Raw genomic sequence first — 22,575 nt, 5'->3', positions numbered from 1 at the left:
AGTCGTAGCTCTGAGAGAGGATTTCGTAGAAATATGTAATTTACCACATATGAAGAGGCTGGCAGGCTCTGTAAGAACACACCTCACAATGGGGTAATAGTGTCACCCCTGGGGGGCAGGAGCTGCTCAAAGTTGCCCCATAGACACACTATGGCGAAGGACGGCCCATGAAACGCATGTGTTTCTCCTACTATGGTAAATTGCAGAGGGATTTTGTATTGAACTCTGGATCACAGTGTCATAGAGACAAGGGGGCGGGCTCATATTACTCAGACGACCAATCAGTCTCTCAGGATCATTGTGAAGCTATAAAACCACGCCCTGGCAACCATTTAGAGCACCATAGCAACAAGTTCCATAGACTTCCATTGAAAGAGATCAAAGGGATATATTTGAGTAGAAGTGTCATAGAAACATGAGGGTGGGTGCGTTTGACTCGGGGCAGCAAACAGCCAATCATAAATCACCTTCAACACTTCCTAGCCACGCCCTAGCAACCACTGTCGAGCACCCTGGCAACCCAAATTCATAGAAGGATATCTTTACATGTGAATGTCAGGAGTTGCGGTTGGTTTATATAATTTATACTGCCAAACAACCTTTGGTGTATCATCATTGGCAGCTACCAAGCCCCTCCCTAGCAACCAAACAGAGTAGCCTAGCAACTGTTTAGCAAGACGATTGGCGATTGGCTCTTTCGACTAATGCTAGAAAACAGGACTTCCATAATGCTACACATGCTAGCAGTGAATAGCTGCATGGTAATAGTGATTAGCTAAGTGTTAAAACATGTAGAAAATGCTAACTTAAGTGCAGTAGCAGCATGCTAATTATGTTAGCACAATGCTAACAACATGTTAATCATGCTAACATCCTGATAATCATGTTAGCATATTATTAAACATGCAAGGAACATGGTGATTGTGTTAGCTTCATGCTAGCAACATTCTTATGTTAGCATCTTGTATGGCATCATGCTAATCGTGTTAACATCTTGCTAAGATAGCATCTTGCTAAGCACTTCCTGCTCAGCTCAGCTACCGTTCGGACGCTCTTGCTTACTGCTCCGCGCTTTGCTCTATCGCTTTTATATTTTATCTTCTATATTTTTATATTTTAGCTCCTTTTATCACCTAATTTTAACTTCAGCAAATCAGCACAGTGCTCAAACGACAAAGTTTGGATTACCACAAAAACGCAGAATTCTTCTACCCGACCAGCTTACATTCCGGGGAAAGGAAAACACAACTGCCTACAAGGATAAGAGAGAAAATGCCTCTTCTGGAATCTACTTGCTGCACTAACTGCCACAGACATTTACAAAGGATTGCAGTTCTTGAAACAAAGTTATTTACGGGACCACCAAACCAGACGGAACACACAACAGAGCTTCGTCATGGACACCCTCAGCATATAGCCGGTGAGTCCCATGAAACTAGTGCTCCTCGACAGGTAGAGAAACAAGCCGATCGACTTACAAATCGATGGCACAAACAGGGAGCGAGACCCAAAGGCACTCGAGACATCAGATTGCCACGAGCCCCACATATTGCCGCAGTAGCATCCTCTACCCCAGATACAGCTCTGACAAGGATTGCAAACACTGGTCTCCCACCAACACCTATACATCTTGAGAACAGATTTGAAGTACTAATGAATGTAAATGAGGAATCCCCAAACGTGATGAATGTGATCGAACACAGACTGTATCAGCCAGTAGCTAACACTGATGCTAACTGGCACTCAAGGTCGAGCAGACAGCGGCACTCAGCTCAGAGCACAGCCGAGCCCAGGACTCTGATAGTGGGGGACTCCATAATCAGAAACATTAGCAGCAGGGACACAACTACATGCTGCCTTCCAAAAGCAACAACTTCTGATATAAACAGGGAACTTCAGAACATTCTGATGAAACATAAGACTGCAAATCGACTCATAATTCATGTGGGGAAGAATGATATTCATAAAGAGCAGTCAGAACTCCTTAAGAAGGATTTCAATGAACTTTTTGAAACACTTAAAAGACTGAAAGTTCAAACATTCATCAGTGGACCACTCCCAGCAAGAGGAACAAACAGGTTTTCTCGGCTGCTTGGGATTAATACATGGCTGCAAAAAACCTGCAATATAAAAGGAGTAAACTTCATTGACAACTTCAATCTTTTCTGGAGTCAGAGACAACTATTTCATCGGGATGGCCATCACCCAAACAAACTTGGTTCAAGAGTGTTAAAGGACAATATCGACTTCTCCCTCAATCATCCTTCTGCAGTGTGTGCCAATCCACTCAATCTGAACGACACACACACACCTGGAAACGGTATGAATGAACACAGGACTTCACTTCAGCAGCAAAATGGACATGCGGTTGACATATCACACAAGGACAATGATAACACCACTGAGCCACAACAACCTCTGCTCACGGACACAATCTCAGCTGAGCCATGCCCACAGAGCTCACCACAGACAGACATATTAGAACTGCTCCAAGATTCAGCACCCAAGGACGACTTCCTGGAAAACAGCCAGGGAAGCCAGGACAGCATATCCCAGCCTCCTATAACACCTGAGCAACAGCCCCTTTCACCAGATACTTTCTCACTCTCGCCAGCAACTCCACTTCTGTGCTTCTCACAGAAAATGGAAGAACTGGTGCATGCTGGAACCAGACTATCCCACTCTTTTGCTGCAAGCCCCCAGATACCAACCAAAAATCGTCAGGCACCTCAAACACCGAAGCCTGCGCGTCGAGCTCGCCCGCCCCCTCCTGTGAGAGCTCTTCGGCCTCTTCGGCCAAAACGCCAGGGCCCACACCCTCCTCCATCTGCTCGAGGTGAACCAAAAACAACTGATACCAGCTCTCAGTGATGTGTTTTGGGTTCCTACTATGATAACAGTAACTTTCTCAAATGTTTACAGAACAAGCGGGAACCCAGTGTGCCTTTATCTTTCTCTATTGCTGTTCTATTACAAGATAGAAAGTCTAAGGCCTTCAATAGCCGTATAGCAAACTCAACTAATCTGGTGCCTATTACATGTCAAACTAAGATTGCTGTGGGGACAAAAAGTAAGACTGTTAAGTTAGCACTTTTAAACATTCGCTCACTTAAAAATAAATCACTTCTAGTCAACGACTTAATAACCACAAACAACCTGGACTTTATGTTTCTAAATGAAACCTGGCTAGAAGACAGCTGCAGTGCAACAATCCTCAATGAAACATCCCCTCCTAACTTTACTTTTATGAGTGTCTGCAGAGCTGTTAAGAGAGGTGGGGGTCTAGCTGCTCTTTTTAAAGATATCTATCAATGTAAGCAAATATCATTTGGGAATTACCCGTCTTTCGAATATCTGGGTACTGTGTTAAAAGGTGCTCCTCGCATTTTACTTATCATTATTTACAGGCCTCCAAAATATTCTCCAGCCTTTGCTGAGGACTTTACAGAACTGTTATCAACAATTACCTCAGAGTTTGACTGTTTTGCCATTGCTGGAGATTTTAACATTCACATAGATAATGCAGAAAACAATATGGCAAAAGAAATCAAAACTGTTTTAAAAACTTTTGATCTGACTCAGCATGTACATGGACCCACACACAATCATGGACACACTCTAGATTTACTTATCAGTAAGGGTCTAAACATTTCATCGATTTTTATTAAGGATGTAGCACTGTCTGATCATTTCTGTATTTTCTTTGATATATTGATCTCTCCTGCCACTGAAGCTCGATATGTGTCTGTCAAGAAGAGATGCTTAAATGAGAACACTAGTGTTCTATTTATGAAGGCTATATCCTTAACACCAAGCATATCTGCTGACTCTGTTGATTTTCTCCTTGATTCTTTTAACTCAAAAGTTAAAAATATAATTGATGATATTGCTCCTGTTAAAGTCAGGAAGAAGAGTGGCAGACAAAAAGCACCTTGGAGAAACTCAACAGCAGTGCAACATATGAAAAGACAATGCAGAAAAGCAGAGCGCATGTGGCGGAAGACAAAACTTGTAGTCCATTATAACATCTACAAAGACAGCCTGCATGCTTTCAATATGGAACTAGGGAAAGCTAGACAGACTTTCTTCTCAAATATTATAAACAGCAATTTAAACAACACACGCACTCTTTTTGCTACTGTAGAGAGACTGACAAACCCCCCAAGCCAGATTCCTAGTGAAATGCTCTCAAACAGCAAGTGCAGTGAGTTTGCTTCTTTCTTCTCTGAGAAAATCAATAATATCAGAAAGGTGATCAGCACATCCTTGAGTTGCACTGAGGTCAGACAGATCAGACCACCTGAGAAAGTAGTTACTATGTCTGACTTCAAAGAAATTGATGGCAAAATTTTGGAAGAAACCGTACAACACCTTAAAACATCAACATGCGCCCTTGACACACTTCCCACATCTTTTTTCAAAAGTGTGCTAAACAGTTTAGAAGCAGATCTTCTAGAAGTGGTAAATGCCTCACTTCTCTCTGGGAGTTTTCCAAACTCCCTGAAAACTGCAGTTGTCAAGCCCCTCCTGAAAAAGAGCAATCTGGATAAGACCATATTAAGCAACTATAGACCGATCTCAAATCTTCCTTTCAGCTCATTGAAAAAGTTGTCTTCAATCAGCTGAACAAATTCTTAAGCTCGAATGGATACTTTGACAATTTTCAATCTGGTTTCCGACCGCACCACAGCACAGAGACAGCGCTCATAAAGATAACAAACGATATTCGCTTAAATACTGATTCAGGCAAATTATCAGTGCTGGTACTACTCGACCTCAGTGCTGCATTTGACACTGTCGATCACAACATACTTCTGGACAGGCTGGAAAACTGGGTGGGGCTTTCTGGGATAGTCCTAAAATGGTTCAGGTCATACTTAGATGGGAGAGGTTATTATGTGAGTATAGGAGACCATAAGTCTGAGTGGACATCCATGACATGCGGAGTCCCTCAAGGCTCAATTCTTGCGCCACTCCTGTTCAACCTGTATATGCTCCCAATGAGCCAAATAATGAGAAAGAACCAAATCTCTTACCACAGCTATGCAGACGACACACAGCTCTACTTAGCCCTATCGCCCAACGATTATAGCCCCATTGACTCCCTGTGCCAATGCATTGATGAAGTCAACAGTTGGATGTGTCAAAACTTTCTTCAGTTAAACAAAGACAAAACTGAAGTCATTGCGTTTGGAAACAAAGATGAAGTTCTCAAGGTGAACGCATACCTTCACTCTAGGGGTCAAACAACCAAAAATCAAGTCAGGAATCTTGGTGTGACACTAGAGTCAGAGCTTAGTTTCAGTAGTCATGTCAAAGCAATAACTAAATCAGCATACTATCATCTGAAAAATATTGCAAGAATTAGATGCTTTGTTTCCAGACAAGACTTAGAGAAACTTGTGCATGCTTTCATCACCAGCAGGGTGGATTATTGTAATGGACTCCTCACTGGCCTTCCCAAAAAGACCATAAGACAGTTGCAGCTCATACAGAACGCTGCCGCTAGGATTCTGAGCAGAACCAGAAAATATGAACATATCACACCAGTCCTCAGGTCTTTACACTGGCTCCCAGTTAAACTTAGGATTGATTTTAAAGTATTATTACTGGTATATAAATCATTCAATGGCCTAGGACCTCAATACATTGCAGATATGCTCACTGAATATAAACCCAACAGATCGCTCAGATCATTAGGATCATATCAGCTAGAAATACCAAGGGTTCATTCTAAACATGGTGAGTCTGCTTTTAGCTATTATGCCAGCCGCAGCTGGAACCAGCTTTCAGAAGAGATCAGATGTGCTCCTACAGTGGTCACATTCAAATCCAGACTCAAAACACTTCTGTTTAGCTATGCATTTACTGAATGAGCACTGTGCCAATGTTCGTCCGACTGTTTGTACTGTATTTTATTTTTTATTTTTCTAAACTGTTTTAATTATTCTTATTTCTTTTTATTATTTTAATTTCTTCTATGTAAAGCACTTTGAATTGCCATTGTGTATGAAATGTGCTATATAAATAAACTTGCCTTGCCTTGCCTTGCCTTGATGATTTGAGCAGTGTTGTAAATGATGAGCGTATGAGATTGTGCAAAGGTACAGGGTTTTTCTGAAGTGCCAATTTATCCGTTACTAGTCAAAGAGTTGTTGTAGTTTGTTCATGAGTGTAAAAATGTGAACAAACAGTGAATTGTTGGATGGAAAAGAAGCAGATAAAAGAGAACAGAGTCGATAGGAGAAGGAACTGGCATGTAGGGAAGAGAGAATGTTTTTCCTGATGGAAAATACAAACAGTGAATTGTTGGATTGAACAGATAGGAGAAGGAACTGGCGTGTAGGGGAAGATAAAATTCATATTTATGAATGCCTGATTAAGTCAAATTAAGATGAAATGGTATGAAAAGTGAGTTTTAGATAAAAATAAGGCATTGAGTATGATTAACTGGGATTAACATGATATAAAGATAAGGAATGTTTCATTAAGCAGAACGGGAAAAATTCTATATTTTAGAGATAAAATAATTATTGAAATGTTTATTTTGACAACCATTGTCTTTTGAACCTAAAGGGTCCAGCTATGCTGGGAGTATAGCAACAGTGCTAGCTTATTAAGCCGGCTTCCGGATGTTAATATGTACCTGATTTGTAATCAGTGTTGTTGATAACACAATTAGATAGATGTAAAGACAGCTATGTCCAAAGATTTTGGAAATCAATAATGTACAAAGTCAGATATTTTGTTGAAATTTAGTCATTGAAAGACAAGGACATTGTCTGTTTTATAAAGGAAATTATGGGTTGGAGATAATTTCCCTAAACAACGTGTGACTAAAGTTAATCAGAAACTTTGTGAAACCCGCTTAGAATATTTAGATTTTCCATGTCGCTTATGAAAATTAATGTTCTGCCAATAATAATGATGTGAATGTGCTTTATTGTATTAATGTTATGAAAACAAGGTTATTTAAGAATAGATTGCCATATTTTTGTAACAAGAGTTGAAGGTGCAAGCGGTTAGGATAGCTGTCTGTGTAATTTAGAGACTGAGAACAAGATTTGAGGAATCTTGTGATTTCTGTGAAACAGTAGAGATAAGTGGGACTGAATAATGATAATATTAAGTTGAATCTGCATACTAACCATTTGAATAAGCTATCAAACCAGTGTTAATGAAATTAATGACATGCTAAATTTCTTTATACTGTATGAAGAGTAATTGAATAGTCCTGATACAAAGGAGAGCAAATGCTGTAAGCAGCTCTGCTCTGAAGCTCTCAGTTTAAAGAGATTTGCAGATTATGTTTTTTTGTAAAAGTTTGATTCTGATTGGAAAAATAAACAGTAACTTGACTGGCTCCAAACAAAGAAAGTGCCAAAATAACACAAATTTAAAGAAAAGTCTGCGTTGATATGGGTTAGAAAGTAGATCAGTGTTAATATGATGAAGATTATGATTCGGCTATTGTAATTGAATTTGCAGCTGGGACAGTGGGGGAAAATGCAGAGAACTTATCAGTGGCTCTGTTTGCATTTCCTGAATAAGAACACTCTGCTTCAGGGGCGTAAAGTAGGGTGGAGATGTTAGAAAGATCACAGTGATTGTAGGTAGAATAACAAAGAGTGTTTTACTGCGGTCAGCGAGGTCATTCAGTGACTGTAAAATGCCCACTGTATGACTGTAAAAGTAAATGAGGGAGAAAAGAAATTTGATAGATAAACTTTTGAAAGTTGTTAAGAAGATTGAAAGATATTAAGTGTAAGGAATTCCTTTTGAAAGGAAAAGAACTATAAAAAGTACCGGTTGACGTAAAATTACAGATGAGCTAAATGAGTTGCAAAATATTTTAAAAGTACACTGTAACGGATTTCTGTAATTTGAACAGTATTTTACTGTAATATGTACAGTAAGATACTGTAAAATATGTATACAGTATGTTACTGTAAACAGCAAAGGATTATGGGAAAATATAGGGTCACTACTGTAATTCTTCACTACTGTAAATCAATTTACAGTAGTGAACTTGCCCGCGAAAAACTGACCAATGGCAAGAGGGATTTTTTTGAGGGGTGAAGTGGCAGTTAATGCACGGACAAAAGATCATGTAACTCACCAAAAAGGTTAGTATATAATTTATATTTTATGTAAAACAAACATTTTCAAATGTTTTTACTTATGTTAACAGCAAACTAACATGATGTATCGTTTTGTTTTCGTCTGAATGGTTTTAGTGCCTTTTTTTCCTGACTGTCGGCCGGGTCGCTGTCACGGTGATAATATTAACTGGTGAGTAAGTTAAGTTCACCTATATTAGCCGAAATATTCTTTAGTTAAAACTATAAAAAATAATGGTTGTGTGTTCCTCTGCCTCTTTAACACAAGTTAGCTCATCAGGCGGGCGGAGTCGTCGGTATCGTTAACCGAGCTAACAGCGAACTCAACGTGAAATACTGAGGTAAAGTGAGATAGACGAAACCCTTGTTAAAGTGCGGGTTTTAAACAATATTTTCACGTAGGCCTATATGATTTATTTTCAGGTTTGTGATCTGGATAATGCCATCTGCAACGATGGAGTGTGTTGGAGCCTTTTCATTGTGATAACATCAACTGGTATGTAACGTTATGGTCAACTTCACCTAAATTAGCCGAAGTAAACTTATTAAACAGAGAAGCATAATAACTTTGGTATGTTCTGTCTCCTCTTTCACAACTTTTTGGCAGATGTACAACGTAAATACTGAGTAAAACTAAGTTAAAGGAATAACGTAGTAAGTTACACCTTAAACAGAAAATTATGTATGTCATCATTTACTCGCCCACAACGTGTTCTAAACCTGCATGAAGTTCTTTCGTCTGAACATAAAATAAGATATTTTGAATAATGTTGGTAAATAGTGGCTGGTCCGCATGGACTTCTATAATAGAAAAAATACTTTGGATGTCAATGGGGACCAGTAACTGTTTGGTTGCTCATGTTCTTTAAAATATCTTCTTTTGTATACAGCACATTAAATAATTTAATGGAAGTTATGAACAAGTTGAGGGTGAGTAAATGGTGACAGAATTTACAATTTTGAGTAAACTAACCCTTTATCCAACACCATTGTTAATTTCATCTTTTGTTTTATTTTCAAGTTTGTGGTCTGAATTATGTTGTCTGAAATGTCGGAGGTGTATTTTGGAGTCTTTTTTGTGATTGCCTTCATAATGGTGATAACATCTACAGGTGAGTAAGATGACATCAACTAAATTAGCTGAAGTATGCGTAAGTTAAGCAGGCAAACATGTTCTTTTCTGTTCTTTATTTTGAATTTGCAGCGGCCATTCCCTCCGGACTGTACATCACTGCTGACGCTCTCCACTAATACACAGAACGGGTTGACGTTGGAGGAGGAAGAGGAGAAGGAGGAGGAAAGGGTAGGGTTAGCAATATACCATTATCAATATAGCAAAGTTTTGCTAACTAATATTTTTAATGTTGTTTAATTGATTAAAAACTATAAACACCATACAACATTATATCTTACCTCATCTTCACCCCACATGTTATTGTTGTTAGTAATAAGTTCTGTTATTGTATTTTAGTTTTTTTCTGTAAACTATAACACTAAAAGGCTGCTGTGACTTTGTCTGTTTCAGGAGAGTCTGTTCTCAAAGCAAAAACATGGATGCTGACAATGAAGGGCAGAATCATCATCCAGTTACAACTGCTAACAGACGACTCTTCAGCATTAGCTGTCTATTTTGTCGAATGCAGAATCAGGTAAACATATATATATATATATATATATATATATATATATATATATATATATATATTTTTTTTTTTTTACATTACATTTACATGCATGCATTTGGAAGTCACTTTTATCCAAAGCAACTTACATTGTATTAAGTTTAATTTAAATTATCCATTCCCTGGAAATCTAAGCTACAGGAACTGAAAAAGAATGAAGCTTTAATGATTTTAATGTAATGTATTATGGGGTAATACCATCCCTGTAGGTTAGGGGTGGAAATTGGCAAAAATTTTATGATTCGATAGTATTGCGATATTTGGGCCACAATTCAATATTATTGCGCTTCCTAACATTGCGATACAGCAAGTATTGCGATTCGATTCTGCGATATATTGCGATTCATGTCCCCCATATTATTCAAAGACATTACAAAAAATAACTCACTGCTTAACTCACTTCAAATGCCACATTAAATCTGTGAACATCTTCTACACGTTTACTGGAGGCTAGTGCAAAAACTTTGTCCTTGAACATTCAGGACACAGGACCTTATTACAGAACGTAATTATATGAACGCGTCACCACCGCATTAGCACCAAAAACATGGAGATTTTATTTTAGAGAATAATTACACAACCTATTCGATATACTATAATTCTATAATTAAATAAACTAATCGAATATCCAAAAATTGTGACTCATCCCTGCATTTAATACCTTGTTTTTTTCCCAAAATCTTCACTTACGTCTCGATTTTCGAAGGGGATTATAAACGTTTCTTCCTTGGTTCGCTTTTATTTAGGCCTATTACATTCACATTCTTTACTGTGGTAAAGTAGAAAAACGTTGTAGGACAGATAGCCTACATTTTTACTTGCACGTCAGATTCATTTCAACACAGTTTTTGCTTGTTATTAGACATGTACGGCGCGTCAAGTTTATTTGATTTTTAGTTTCGCTCTCTTTGGCAGCGCAATTTCAAACATAGCTTAAATGTCTTGCCCTTGTGGAAGATTAAATTCACTTTTCATACCTTTTACAACAAGTAGAAAACATGAAGATATCAGAAAATAGATCAATGGTCTCTTTCCTCCGCGTGTCCCACATCCCTCTCAGAGCGCAGAGCGGTATGGCTTCATGTGGAATCACGTGTCTTTGTGTGGAAGTATTAAACGAAAGTTTTTTTTTTTTTTTTATAGATTTAACTTTTTTATTATGTAAGTTTCTAATATTTACTGATATGTATTTGAATGCTTTACAGGCTTTGTGTTGCTTCTTTGACGGAATTGCTCAAATAAAGACTTTTTTGCTCGAATAAACAAAAATATTTTATTTCAATTTTCATAATAACCCCCCAACCACTGCAGGTAGTTGGTCCATTACCACCGCAGTGGTAAAAAAAACTGCCACCGTCACAGCCTTATAACCTATATTGGAATACTTTGCGCTACTGTATCAATATAATTGCGTGCGCAAAATATCGCGACACTGAACAGAATCGATTTTTCCCCCACCACTACTGTAGGTGGATTCAGAATCAGATGTAGTGCTTTTATTAACGCCAAAGTACATGCAGCATCAAGTTTGAGAGTTAGGGAAAATTCTGCCAACACCGGTCTGAAAAAATTATATATTTTTCCCTGCTTGTGTTTGCAGGTTCATTCTGAGAGTCAACCCTGATGGCACCAAACACCAAAGGCACAGATCAGATGGAAATCTGGAAAGGTCCAAAGAAAAGCATCAGCCTGAAACCCTCAGTGTTTCTCATCAGAGAGGTTGTCAACTTTGACTGGCAAAATTACTGAAATGTAACAACACAACACTGACTTTGACTGTATTTTATTGTTTTAAGGCCTGTTTTGCTTTTCAGTGTGTGTACGTTTTTGCCATGCTACAGATACAAATGGTCACCAGGAGATTAATTCTATGGACTTTGGAGATGTTGCCTTTTTTTTTCTTCAGCTAGTGGCTCCTAAAGGTCAAGATTTGTCATTTGTACTTCTAAAACAAAATGTTCAACGATTAAAAAGAACATTATAAGGACAAATGTTTGTGAGTTATTGTGATTTTTTGGGGGGTGGGGTAAACATAAATTAAAAAAAGAAAATTTAAATGATGAAAAAAAAACAACAAAAAAAACAATACTATTACTGTAAATGAAAATACGGTAATAATACTGTAAATGCAAGTACAGTAAATGATACAGTATACTGTAAGTGAAAATACAGTAATAATACTGTAAATGCAATTACAGTAAATGGTACAGTATACTGTAAGTGAAAATACAGTAATAATACTGTAAAACATTTTACAGTAACTTACTGGCATCCAGCTGCCAGTAAGTTACTGTAAAATTTACAGCAACCTCTTTACAGTGTACCGGTCACTAAAAGGATGATTGTGTTTTGAATGAAACGCTTTGATAAGGTTTTAGATGATATAGAGAGACAAATCTAACGAATGATTTATAGTGATAATCATAAAATGTATGACAAGTAGAGAGCGCAGTCTCAAAAGTTAGTATGAATCCTAGAAGCAGATTGATCAACTCCTAGAGAAAACATTGAAGTCGGGTATTAAATTACGGTAATTGAAAACCTGACAACTAAAATTGAAATGAAATTTGAAACGTTATTAAGAACTAGAATAATTATTATTTCTTTAAGAAAAAATAAACAGAAGCAGGTGTTACAGGATTAACAGTTGCTAAATGTAAAATGTGTAAAAAAGGCATTTGATTAAACAAAAGCTTGTTGTTGACTATGAAAAGAGCTAACAGCCGATGTTTTGGGTTCAAAAGATAAGATTGTGAATTGGCCAAAACAGGTTTACTTATCTGGATTTGGTATGTGCTGTAACTGAAACTGCCACAGTTTCAGTGCAACAGAGACTCATTCTGAGTGGATATTTTAATGTCTAAATTACAATACATGTAATTTATGGAAAAGATGCCTTAAGATGAGCTAAAGAAGATAAAAGATGGTAGATAAAGTCTAAAGTTAAAAGTTTATGAGAATGCAGTGTATCAGTCCTGAATGCCTCAAGAGTCTCTCTCTCATTCAATGTCAGCTGAAAGTTGTTGTCTGAGCCTGTGTAAAGCACAGTGTTTCAGTTGAAAATCATAGACACAGAGATGTTAAAGGAAATCATTGCCATTCAAAGAGCAATTTGTACTTAAAACGTTTTAAAAGTAAAACTGAAAGACTTTAAAGAAGTCTTTAAAATAATACTGTTTTGAACTTGTTTATTTTAGGACCAGTGACTTCGTCTCATTTTAGCCTCCACCATAAAACAGGGCTGATGGCTCCGGCTACAGAAGTAACAGTACACTGAATGTCAATATTAAATGTTCCAAGTGGATATGATGGTTCTTGGTTACCTCGATTAAAAAAAAAATAAATAAAAAAAAATTTAAAAAAACATTTCATTACCACAAACTATGATAATTTTGCTCAAGTGAAGTAGAGCCATAACTCAGTGTGCAGGAGGCGTAGATCCCGAAGACGGGTAAGATTCTCTGATGGCCATAGATGGGAACAACCTAAGACAGGGACTATCGCCACCACTGGGGCACCTGCCCACCAGGTTCGGGAGGTGTTATCTACAAAAAGTGAGTGGTTGTGATGCTACTTGGGGCCAAGAGCATCAAAGAGGGGTCTATAAGCTGTTCCCTACAACTTCCACTCCAATATATATATATCAAAATGTTCCTTCACTTAAAAGAGCTTAATTATCATATAGAGACAATTACATCCAATCTCAGTAATATGTAAATAGAATCACAGAGCACAACCAACAACCATCTTGATTACGGGGACTTCGAATAGCTTGTCACCTTAAACATTTGACCGTTCTGTTTTAACAGAAGATCAAAGATGTGACATAAGGAACATGATGTTGGTTGCCTTGTGGGCAAAGAAAAATGTTTGATATTGAACTAGTTTTTAACTCCTGAAGGTCGTTAGACATGGTGGTGGCTAAAAGATGAGAACAGCTTGTGATGAGTCAAGAAAAATTTCTGAAAAACGAAGGTTAGGTGAATTGAGTATTTAAACTAAAAATAACCTTAGAAAAAAAAGATCATAGCATAATGTATTTTAGATTATTGTAACGGTTCTAATTTGAGTCAAACATTTGTATTTTGACATTTGTGAACTATTAAGGATTGACTATGACTATGATTATTTTAGTTACAGTCCTAGGAGGCTGTTGAAAAGATGATTTGCTTATAATGAGAGAGAAAGAGACTGCTTGAGTGGACTGCTGAGAGACTGCTTGATACTCTGTCTGTCTTTCTGTTATCAGTCAGCCAAAGAAAGCTGAAGCAAAGTAAGATAATGAACCAAAACAATCCAGCTGACTTTTCTAAAATCAAATGAATAATGAACAGACATGCTTTGAAACTGGTTAAGAGGCCATAAATAAAACATTAGATAAAAGATACAGGAAAATGTAAGGTTAAACTGTCATTTAAAATTTAAATATTTTTAGAGAAAATATATAAGTAAGAAATATGAGCGGTTCATAGTCAGGGATGAGTGTGAGTGTTAATTCATGTTTTGAACAGTATGCGTTAGTTAAGGACAACTATCCTGTCTGAATAGTGTGTATAAATTTGTAATTTAACCTCTGGAAAGAGTGTTTTAGTATTTTAAATGGGTTAAGGCAAATTACAAATTTGAAAGTAAGCTGAGGATTGTGAGTCAATCTGATGAGAAGGCAAACGCTGTGAGACTCGGGGACGTTGCCCTTTAAAACAATTTGATAAGAAGATGAAATTGTGGCAGAAAGGTGCCACACCTTGCGCAGCGCATAACTTAAAATTTTCATTTTGCAGGATGTCAGGATGGATTGAACCAAACAGAACTGATTCTGGATTGTTTTGTTAACATGAGCAACGTGGTTTGAGTGTTTTTTCAGGGGAACAAGGACCCTGAGTGCTATTCAATGAGCAAGAAATTATCCGATGATATGTTTCAGGTTGAAAATTTCACAGGTCACACCAAAGGGACGACAAGACAAGCGGTCACTAACAAAATCACTTAAGGTCTCCATTTCGCAGGTGACAGCAGACAGTAAATGACTCATTCCAGTGGGGGTGCGATCGTGATCTAAGGGAAAATCTTGTAATGATTTGAAAATGATTAAAGGGTGTTAGACCTGGGTCGAAGCATCTGACCTTAACCACACCAACCAACGTCAGCAACCCAAAACACCAACGCAAAGAATAAAGTGGGGGATCAATGATATGTGCTAGAAACTATCTCCCCTGCCAACGTTGGAAAAATCCTCTCTACGGCATGCAAAGTGTCATATTGGTGAAGATGGAACGTCCATGAGGCAACGAGATGATCAACATATCTGGAGAAAATGTTGACCAATTAATGGTTGAAGAAAAGTTTTGTGATTTTTATTTGATTGAATCAAATTAGGGCTTAGTATTGATATAAATCTAATAATTTGACTTGTGCAAAGAAAAATGTGTTTTCAGGTAGAAGATCTATTAATTAATGTGAAGTATGGTAAAAAAAAAAAAAAAAAAGACGGTATGTAATGGAAAAGTCAGGGATAATTTCGAACAACGAATGATCAAATTATAAAACTTTTCGGGTTAGATTTTATTAAATATAGCTTTAGAAGTAAAACCATTTCCTGACAAAATATTGTGATTAATTGAAAAAAAGCTACATATACAAATACATAGTGTTATGATTGTATGTGTTATTCTGATAATTTTGTTATTAATGGGTACAGTCTATCCTAGGGATGAACAAAATATACAGATGGTACGAGTGACGGAAGTTGCAATTATAATCATTTACGTTTTTCTTACTATATGCTTTGAGCTATGTCTGGGATGACTGAGGGTCTGGTTCTCAACCAGGAAAATGCGATAACAATGTTTGTTCATTTTTAGCCCGGTTTCAGGCAAAATGCTTATTTATTTGTTACAAGCTTTTTACTTTAAAAAAAAATCGTATTTCTTTCAAAGTTCAAGTAGAGTGATCAGGTATACAAAAAAATCAGACATGAAGGGTATAACTGTTCTTGAATTAAGACTTGAATTAATTCTATTCTCAAAGATTTAACAGTATAATGGGTTTGATTAGAAAACAAGAGTGAATTTTTTTCTATGTTGTTTATCAGAGAATGATAAAGAGAAGGAATATTGTGATGGAAAAAATTCCGTATTACTTGATATTAACAGTTTGGAAAACGATAAAAATTATTTAGTCATGTGTTTCTGTGAGGGTCTCTTACAGCTGAAGGGACATGAGAGAACAAACACAATAACGCCAGATGGGCCAGGAAGATAACAGACACCTGGGGCTCGAGAAAGAGTTTTAGTCAAGGAATACAGGGTGTCGTATAATAATAGGGTCCCAGGCCTCCTGAGGGAAGCAGAAATTCATTTAGATTGTAAATGAAGGCCTTTTGGCTTCTCAGAAACAAAGAACAGCATGACCTGCCCAGAGAGGGGTAGAAACTCCCAGGAACAAAGAACAGCATGAACCAGAAAGAACTCAGAAAGAACAGCTTTCAGAACCAGAAAATATGAACATATCACACCAGTCCTCAGGTCTTTACACTGGCTCCCAGTTAGATTTAGGATTGATTTTAAAGTATTATTACTGGTATATAAATCATTCAATGGCCTAGGACCTCAATACATTGCAGATATGCTCACTGAATATAAACCCAACAGATCACTCAGATCATTAGGATCATATCAGCTAGAAATACCAAGGGTTCATTCTAAACATGGTGAGTCTGCTTTTAGCTATTATGCTGGAACCAGCTTCCAGAAGAGATCAGATGTGCTCCTACAGTGGTCACATTCAAATCCAGACTCAAAACACTTCTGTTTAGCTGTGCATTTACTGAATGAGCACTGTGCCACTGTTCGTCCGACTGTTTGTACTGTACTGTATTTTACTCTATTTTTTTAAACTGTTTTAATTATTCTTATTTCTTTTAATTATTTTAATTTCTCCTATGTCAGCAGGGCATTTAGCCCGTAACTGTAAATGCCCACTCAGAAGGTGATAATGTGAAAGTGACGTGTATTAATGTGGGTTTGAAAGTAGAACAGTATTTAAATGACGATATTAAAGTTTTCGTCTGAGAAAGAATGTGAACGCAGTGCTAAAGAAAGTGAAAAGAACATGTGAGTAAATGAGGGAGAAAAGAAAGTTAAAGGAAAGTTGATAGATGGAAGTCGTAAGAAGATTGAAGGTTAAAAGAAGGTTGAAAGATTTAAGTCTTAAGGGAATCCTTTGAAGGAAAGATCTATAATAGCTGATCGATTGCTCCTGTCTGCCTCGTTGCCTTGCCTGCTGTGAGTGTGTTTGTTTGCTTCGGTGCTGTAAGCTCCGTCTTAGCCTTGTATTTCTTTGTTTTGAACCATCATTTACTACCATTTCTAGTTGTTTATACTACTACATTTTACCCAACATCTCAGATTAAACTGACATCGCTAGCTTTTGTTATTAGTACTACTAGCACAAAACGCTAGTAATTCGCTAGCCTGTTAACGCGCCACCCGTGCGCTCAGGTATTTTTATTTATTTATTTTTCTCTCGCGCGCCCGCGCCTTTGAGTTCATAAAAGCTCAGGTGAGTAAGAATCACTCAACAAACACGGTGAGTAATGTCTTGTCCTGTTATTGTCACCTGCACTTCATGTCACATGTTTAGCATAGCCTTCTCTGTCGACAATATAGGATTTATATGTGATAAATGTAAGGAGACAGTTAGGTTGACAGAGAAGATTTCAGAATTAGAAACACGCATCCAAACTTTAATTGAGGATAGTAAGAGTGCTAGAGCTTCAGATGTTTTGGATGTGCATAGCATAGTGAACACTTTACATGAGTCGGTTCCGGCTGAAGTAGAGCCTGTGCAGCCGGGCAAATGGGTGACAGTGAGGGATCGCTCTAGTCGCGGATCTAAAAACCACTCTTCCGTTCCGATTACCATAACAAATCGATTTGCCCCGCTCAGTGAAACACCCACTGAGAATGATTGTGCCCTAGTTATTGGCGATTCTATTACACGGAACGTGAAAATAGAGACACCAACCACCATAGTCACATGTTTGCCGGGAGCCAGAGCGCCTGACATCAAAGCAAATTTAAAAGTGCTGGCTAATGCTAATCGTAAATTCTCTAAGATCATTATTCATGTCGGCACTAATGATGTTCGACTCCGCCAGTCGGAGATCACCAAAATTAATATTAAAGAGGTGTGTGAACTTGCAAGTACGATGTCAAGGACTGTAATTTGCTCTGGCCCCCTTCCTGTTCGCAGGAGTGATGAGATAGTTAGTAGATTGTGTTCGCTTAACGGTTGGTTGTCTCGGTGGTGTCCGCAACATAATATAGAATTCATAGACAATTGGAAAAGCTTTTGGGGCAAACCTGACCTGTTGAAAAGAGATGGTATTCATCCCTCCTGGGATGGTGCTGCTCTTCTCTCTAGTAATATGGCTCATAGTCTTAGAGCTCAAACATGACAATCTGGGGCTCAGGTCAGGAAGCAGACAGACTGGCTAAACCGACCGTCTGCTAGCGGCCTCGCGTCACCCAGGTCAGATAAATCACATCACATAGAGCCTCTTTCACCTAGCTATCATCATATAGAGACTGTGTCTGTTCCCCGAATTTGGAAATCCAAAAAACGTTTTAACCCATCTAAGGTTAAAAATTTAATTGATGTTCAACAAATAAAAAACAGCTATAATACAGATGAGCAAATGCTAAAGCTTGGGTTGCTGAATATTCGATCGCTTACTTCAAAAGCACTCATTGTTAATGATATGATTTCAGATAATAACCTAGATGTGCTGTGTTTGACAGAAACCTGGCTAAAACCAAACGATTACATTACTTTAAATGAATCAACCCCGCAAGATTACTGTTATAAACATGAGCCTCGTCTGAAATGCAAAGGAGGAGGTGTTGCTGTAATTTATAGTAATAGCTTCAAAACCACTAAGAAATCAAGTTTTAAATATAATTCTTTTGAAGCATTGGTGCTTAATGTAAAAATATATAGTGTAAACGATAAATCACGTTTGAGATTTGTGCTGGCTACTGTATACAGGCCACCAGGGCACCATACAGACTTTATCAAAGAATTTGCTGACTTTCTATCAGAATTAATATTGACTGCAGATAAAGTACTAATTGTTGGTGATTTTAATATACACATCGATAATGAAAAAGATGCATTGGGATTGGCATTTAAAGACATTGTAAATTCAATTGGAGTTAGACAACACGTGTCAGGACCTACTCATCGTCGTAATCATACTCTAGATCTAATATTATCACACGGAATAAATGTTGATGCCGTTGAAATTCTGCAGCAGAGCGATGACATCTCAGATCATTATCTAGTCTCGTGTAAATTACATTTAGCCAAGGCTTCAAAGCCGACTCCGTGTTTCAAATATGTGAGACCTATCACTTCTGCTACTAAAGATTGCTTTATTAATAATCTTCCTGATCAGTTTCATCATCTCAGCATCCCGGATAGCTTAGAAGAACTTGATATTGCAACAGAAACTTTTAACTCTCTCTTTTCCAGCACTTTAGACACAGTTGCTCCGTTGCGCTTAAAGAAGATTAAAGAAAATAGTCCAACGCCGTGGTACAACGAGCACACTCGGGCCCTTAAGAGAGCAGCCAGAAAAATGGAGCGCAACTGGAAGAAAACGAAACTAGAGGTATTTCGCATTTCATGGAAAGAGAGCTCGATTACTTACAGAGAGGCTTTAAAAGCTGCTAGATCTGCTTATTTTTCAACCCTATTAGAAGAAAATAAACATAATCCTAGGTATTTATTTGAAACGGTGGCTAAACTAACGAAAAATAAATCTTCAAGCCCAGAAGTTTCCAAGCAACACAGCAGTAATGACTTTATGAACTTCTTCACTTATAAGATTGATAATATCAGGGACAAAATTATAACTATGCAACCGTCTACTACAGTATCGCATCAGGCAGTGCATTGTAGCCTCCCTGAGGAAAAATTTGATTCGTTCGTTGCTATAGGAGAGGAAGAATTTACTAAACTCATTAAATCATCTAAATCGACAACATGTATGTTAGACCCTATACCGACTAAGCTACTGAAAGAGATGCTTCCAGAGGTCATAGATCCTCTTCTTAATATCATTAATTCATCTTTGTCTCTAGGATACGTACCAAAAAACTTTAAGCTGGCTATGATTAAACCGCTTGTTAAAAAAACGCAACTTGATCCTACAGAATTAGTCAATTACAGGCCGATCTCTAATCTACCTTTTCTGTCAAAGATATTAGAAAAGGCAGTATCCTCACAACTGTGTTCCTTTCTTGAAAGAAATGATATCTGCGAGGATTTCCAGTCAGGATTTAGACCTTACCATAGTACCGAGACTGCTCTCGTTAGAGTCACAAATGATTTGCTCTTATCATCCGATCGTGGTTGTATCTCGCTATTAGTGTTACTCGATCTTAGTGCTGCATTTGACACCATTGACCACAACGTTCTTTTAAATAGATTAGAACATTATGTTGGCATTACGGGAAATGCACTAGCATGGTTTAAATCATACTTATCTGACCGTTATCAGTTTGTAGCAGTAAATGATGAGATGTCTCATCGATCACAAGTTCAGTATGGCGTACCACAAGGCTCAGTACTAGGACCGCTGCTGTTCACTCTGTACATGCTACCCTTAGGAGATATCATTAGGAAACATGGAATTAGTTTTCACTGTTATGCTGATGATACTCAGCTGTATATTTCTTCAAAACCTAACGAAACTAATCAATTCACAAAATTAACGGAATGCATAGCAGATATAAAAAATTGGATGACTCGTAATTTCCTACTTCTAAATTCTGAAAAAACAGAGTTTCTAATTATTGGACAAAAAACGTCCTCACGTAATAACCTAGAATACTGTCTAACACTCGATGGCTGCTCTGTTAAGTCTTCGTCGTCGGTTAGGAACCTGGGTGTGCTCTTTGATACCAATCTTTCATTTGAAAGTCACGTGTCTAGTATCTGTAAAACTGCATTTTTCCATCTTAAAAATATATCTAAATTACGCTATATGCTCTCATTGACAAATGCGGAACAATTAGTTCATGCGTTCATGACCTCAAGGCTAGATTATTGTAATGCTCTACTGGGTGGTTGCCCTGCACGTTTAATAAACAAACTACAGCTGGTTCAAAACGCAGCAGCTCGAGTTCTTACCAGAACCAGGAAGTATGACCATATTAGCCCAGTTCTGTCAAAACTGCATTGGCTCCCTATTAAACATCGCATAAATTTTAAAATATTGCTGATTACTTACAAAGCACTAAATGGTTTAGCTCCGCAGTACTTGAGCGAGCTCTTAACGCATTATAGTCCTTCACGTCTATTGCGATCTCAAAATTCCGGCCAGTTGATAATACCTAGAATATCAAAATCGACTGCTGGCGGTAGATCCTTTTCCTATTTAGCACCAAAACTCTGGAACAGTCTTCCTACCATTGTCAGGGAAGCAGACACACTCTGTCAGTTCAAAGCCAGATTAAAGACACATCTCTTTGACCTAGCATTCACATAATACATTATAGACTTCTATAATTTAATGTTAGGCTGCATAGATTAGGTCAGCCGGAACCGGGAACACTTCCCATAAATCCTGATGTACTCGTTACATCATGAGAAGAATGGCATCTACGCTAATTTTAGTGTCTGTGTTTATCCCGAGGTTTTCCTGCAGCCTGCCGGATCCGGGCCGTATCCAGATCTGACGATGGACCTTCGCCTGGACCCGATGACAACGCAGTGCTGAAGTTTCAACTAGTCTGTCCCTATGGAGGATCCCTCTACCACTCTACAGATAAGGCGTTGTCGGGAAAATTCGTTTCGCGTTCCTACCCCTAAGCGACAAAATAAAATAAAATTCTTTATCAAAATTTATAAGGAAAGACAAGTACTTTTACTTTGGCTTTTAGGCTTGGCTTGTAGGGAAAATCCAAACCTGCGTAATTTCAAATGCACATAACTATAGAACCCATTCTAAATGCGCATGTGAACGCCATCAGCGTTTCTCACAGGTTCGCGTTTAAAGTCTGTGTAGAGGGAATGGTGTCGTCTTAGCGGCCCCTAATTTAAAAACAAATGATCGTTGCGACGGAAGCAAATCAATCAAAACTAACTTTAGATGGAAAATAACTTAACTCTGCTATAAAGCCAAAACAATCTCTGTTACCTTAAATTATACGCTTATCTCTGTGAAGCTGCTTTGAAACAATCTACGTTGTTAAAAGCGCTATATAAATGAAGATGACTTGACTTGACTTGACTTAATAATATTCTTTTTTTATTTTTTAAAAGTACTGTATTTTATTTTATTTTTCTAAACTGTTTTAATTATTCTTATTTCTTTTCATTATTTTAATTTCTTTTATGTAAAGCACTTTGAATTGCCATTGTGTATGAAATGTGCTATATAAATAAACTTGCCTTGCCTTGCCTTGCCTAAGAACATGCCAGCAGTGTAGGGGACAGTGTAGTTTCGCACGGCAAGCACCACTCATTTCCTTAAGAAAATGTACATTCTAGTTATTATTCTGAGACTAAGTTTTCTAACTGTAACTCCTCCTAAAAACCTCCAAACTCGGCTCAGACCTTCAGACTGTTCTGACCCCGGCTTTATCTTTTATAACAGATCAGACTGATCAGTTTTTCTTAAAATGAGGATGAAAATCCCATAGACTGTCATTGATGGACTCTTTAAATACCGGTAAGCCAAATATCTATCTATCTATCTATCTATC

The 22,575-nt window shown here is 37.6% G+C and overlaps 1 protein-coding gene and 2 long non-coding RNA genes across 7 annotated transcripts in view; 1 reads left to right on the top strand and 2 right to left on the bottom strand.

The window, feature by feature from the left end:
* Window positions 1–11,793, top strand: part of LOC309479498 — a 111,282-nt gene extending 99,489 nt beyond the window's left edge. Inside the window, exons 1-7 of one of the 5 annotated variants that reach the window (XR_014199232.1) lie at window positions 8,375–8,461; window positions 8,544–8,616; window positions 8,728–8,774; window positions 9,142–9,232; window positions 9,325–9,423; window positions 9,646–9,769; window positions 11,403–11,793. This is a non-coding gene — a long non-coding RNA (uncharacterized lncRNA). The other 4 variants (XR_014199230.1, XR_014199231.1, XR_014199233.1 and 1 more) reach the window with 4 other exon arrangements.
* LOC309479416 (nuclear factor 7, ovary-like) overlaps window positions 1–22,575 on the bottom strand; it is a 79,678-nt gene that overhangs the window by 1,927 nt on the left and 55,176 nt on the right. The window lies entirely within an intron of this gene.
* Window positions 816–22,532, bottom strand: LOC309479542. The gene is made up of 2 exons (XR_014199287.1): window positions 22,277–22,532; window positions 816–997 (listed from the first exon to the last, which is right to left on the bottom strand). It is a non-coding gene; the product is annotated as an uncharacterized lncRNA (long non-coding RNA).

Source organism: Leuciscus leuciscus, assembly GCF_965113295.1.
Source record: "Leuciscus leuciscus genome assembly, chromosome: 17".
NCBI lineage: Eukaryota > Metazoa > Chordata > Actinopteri > Cypriniformes > Leuciscidae > Leuciscus > Leuciscus leuciscus.
This window is presented reverse-complemented; position numbering and strand designations above follow the sequence as displayed.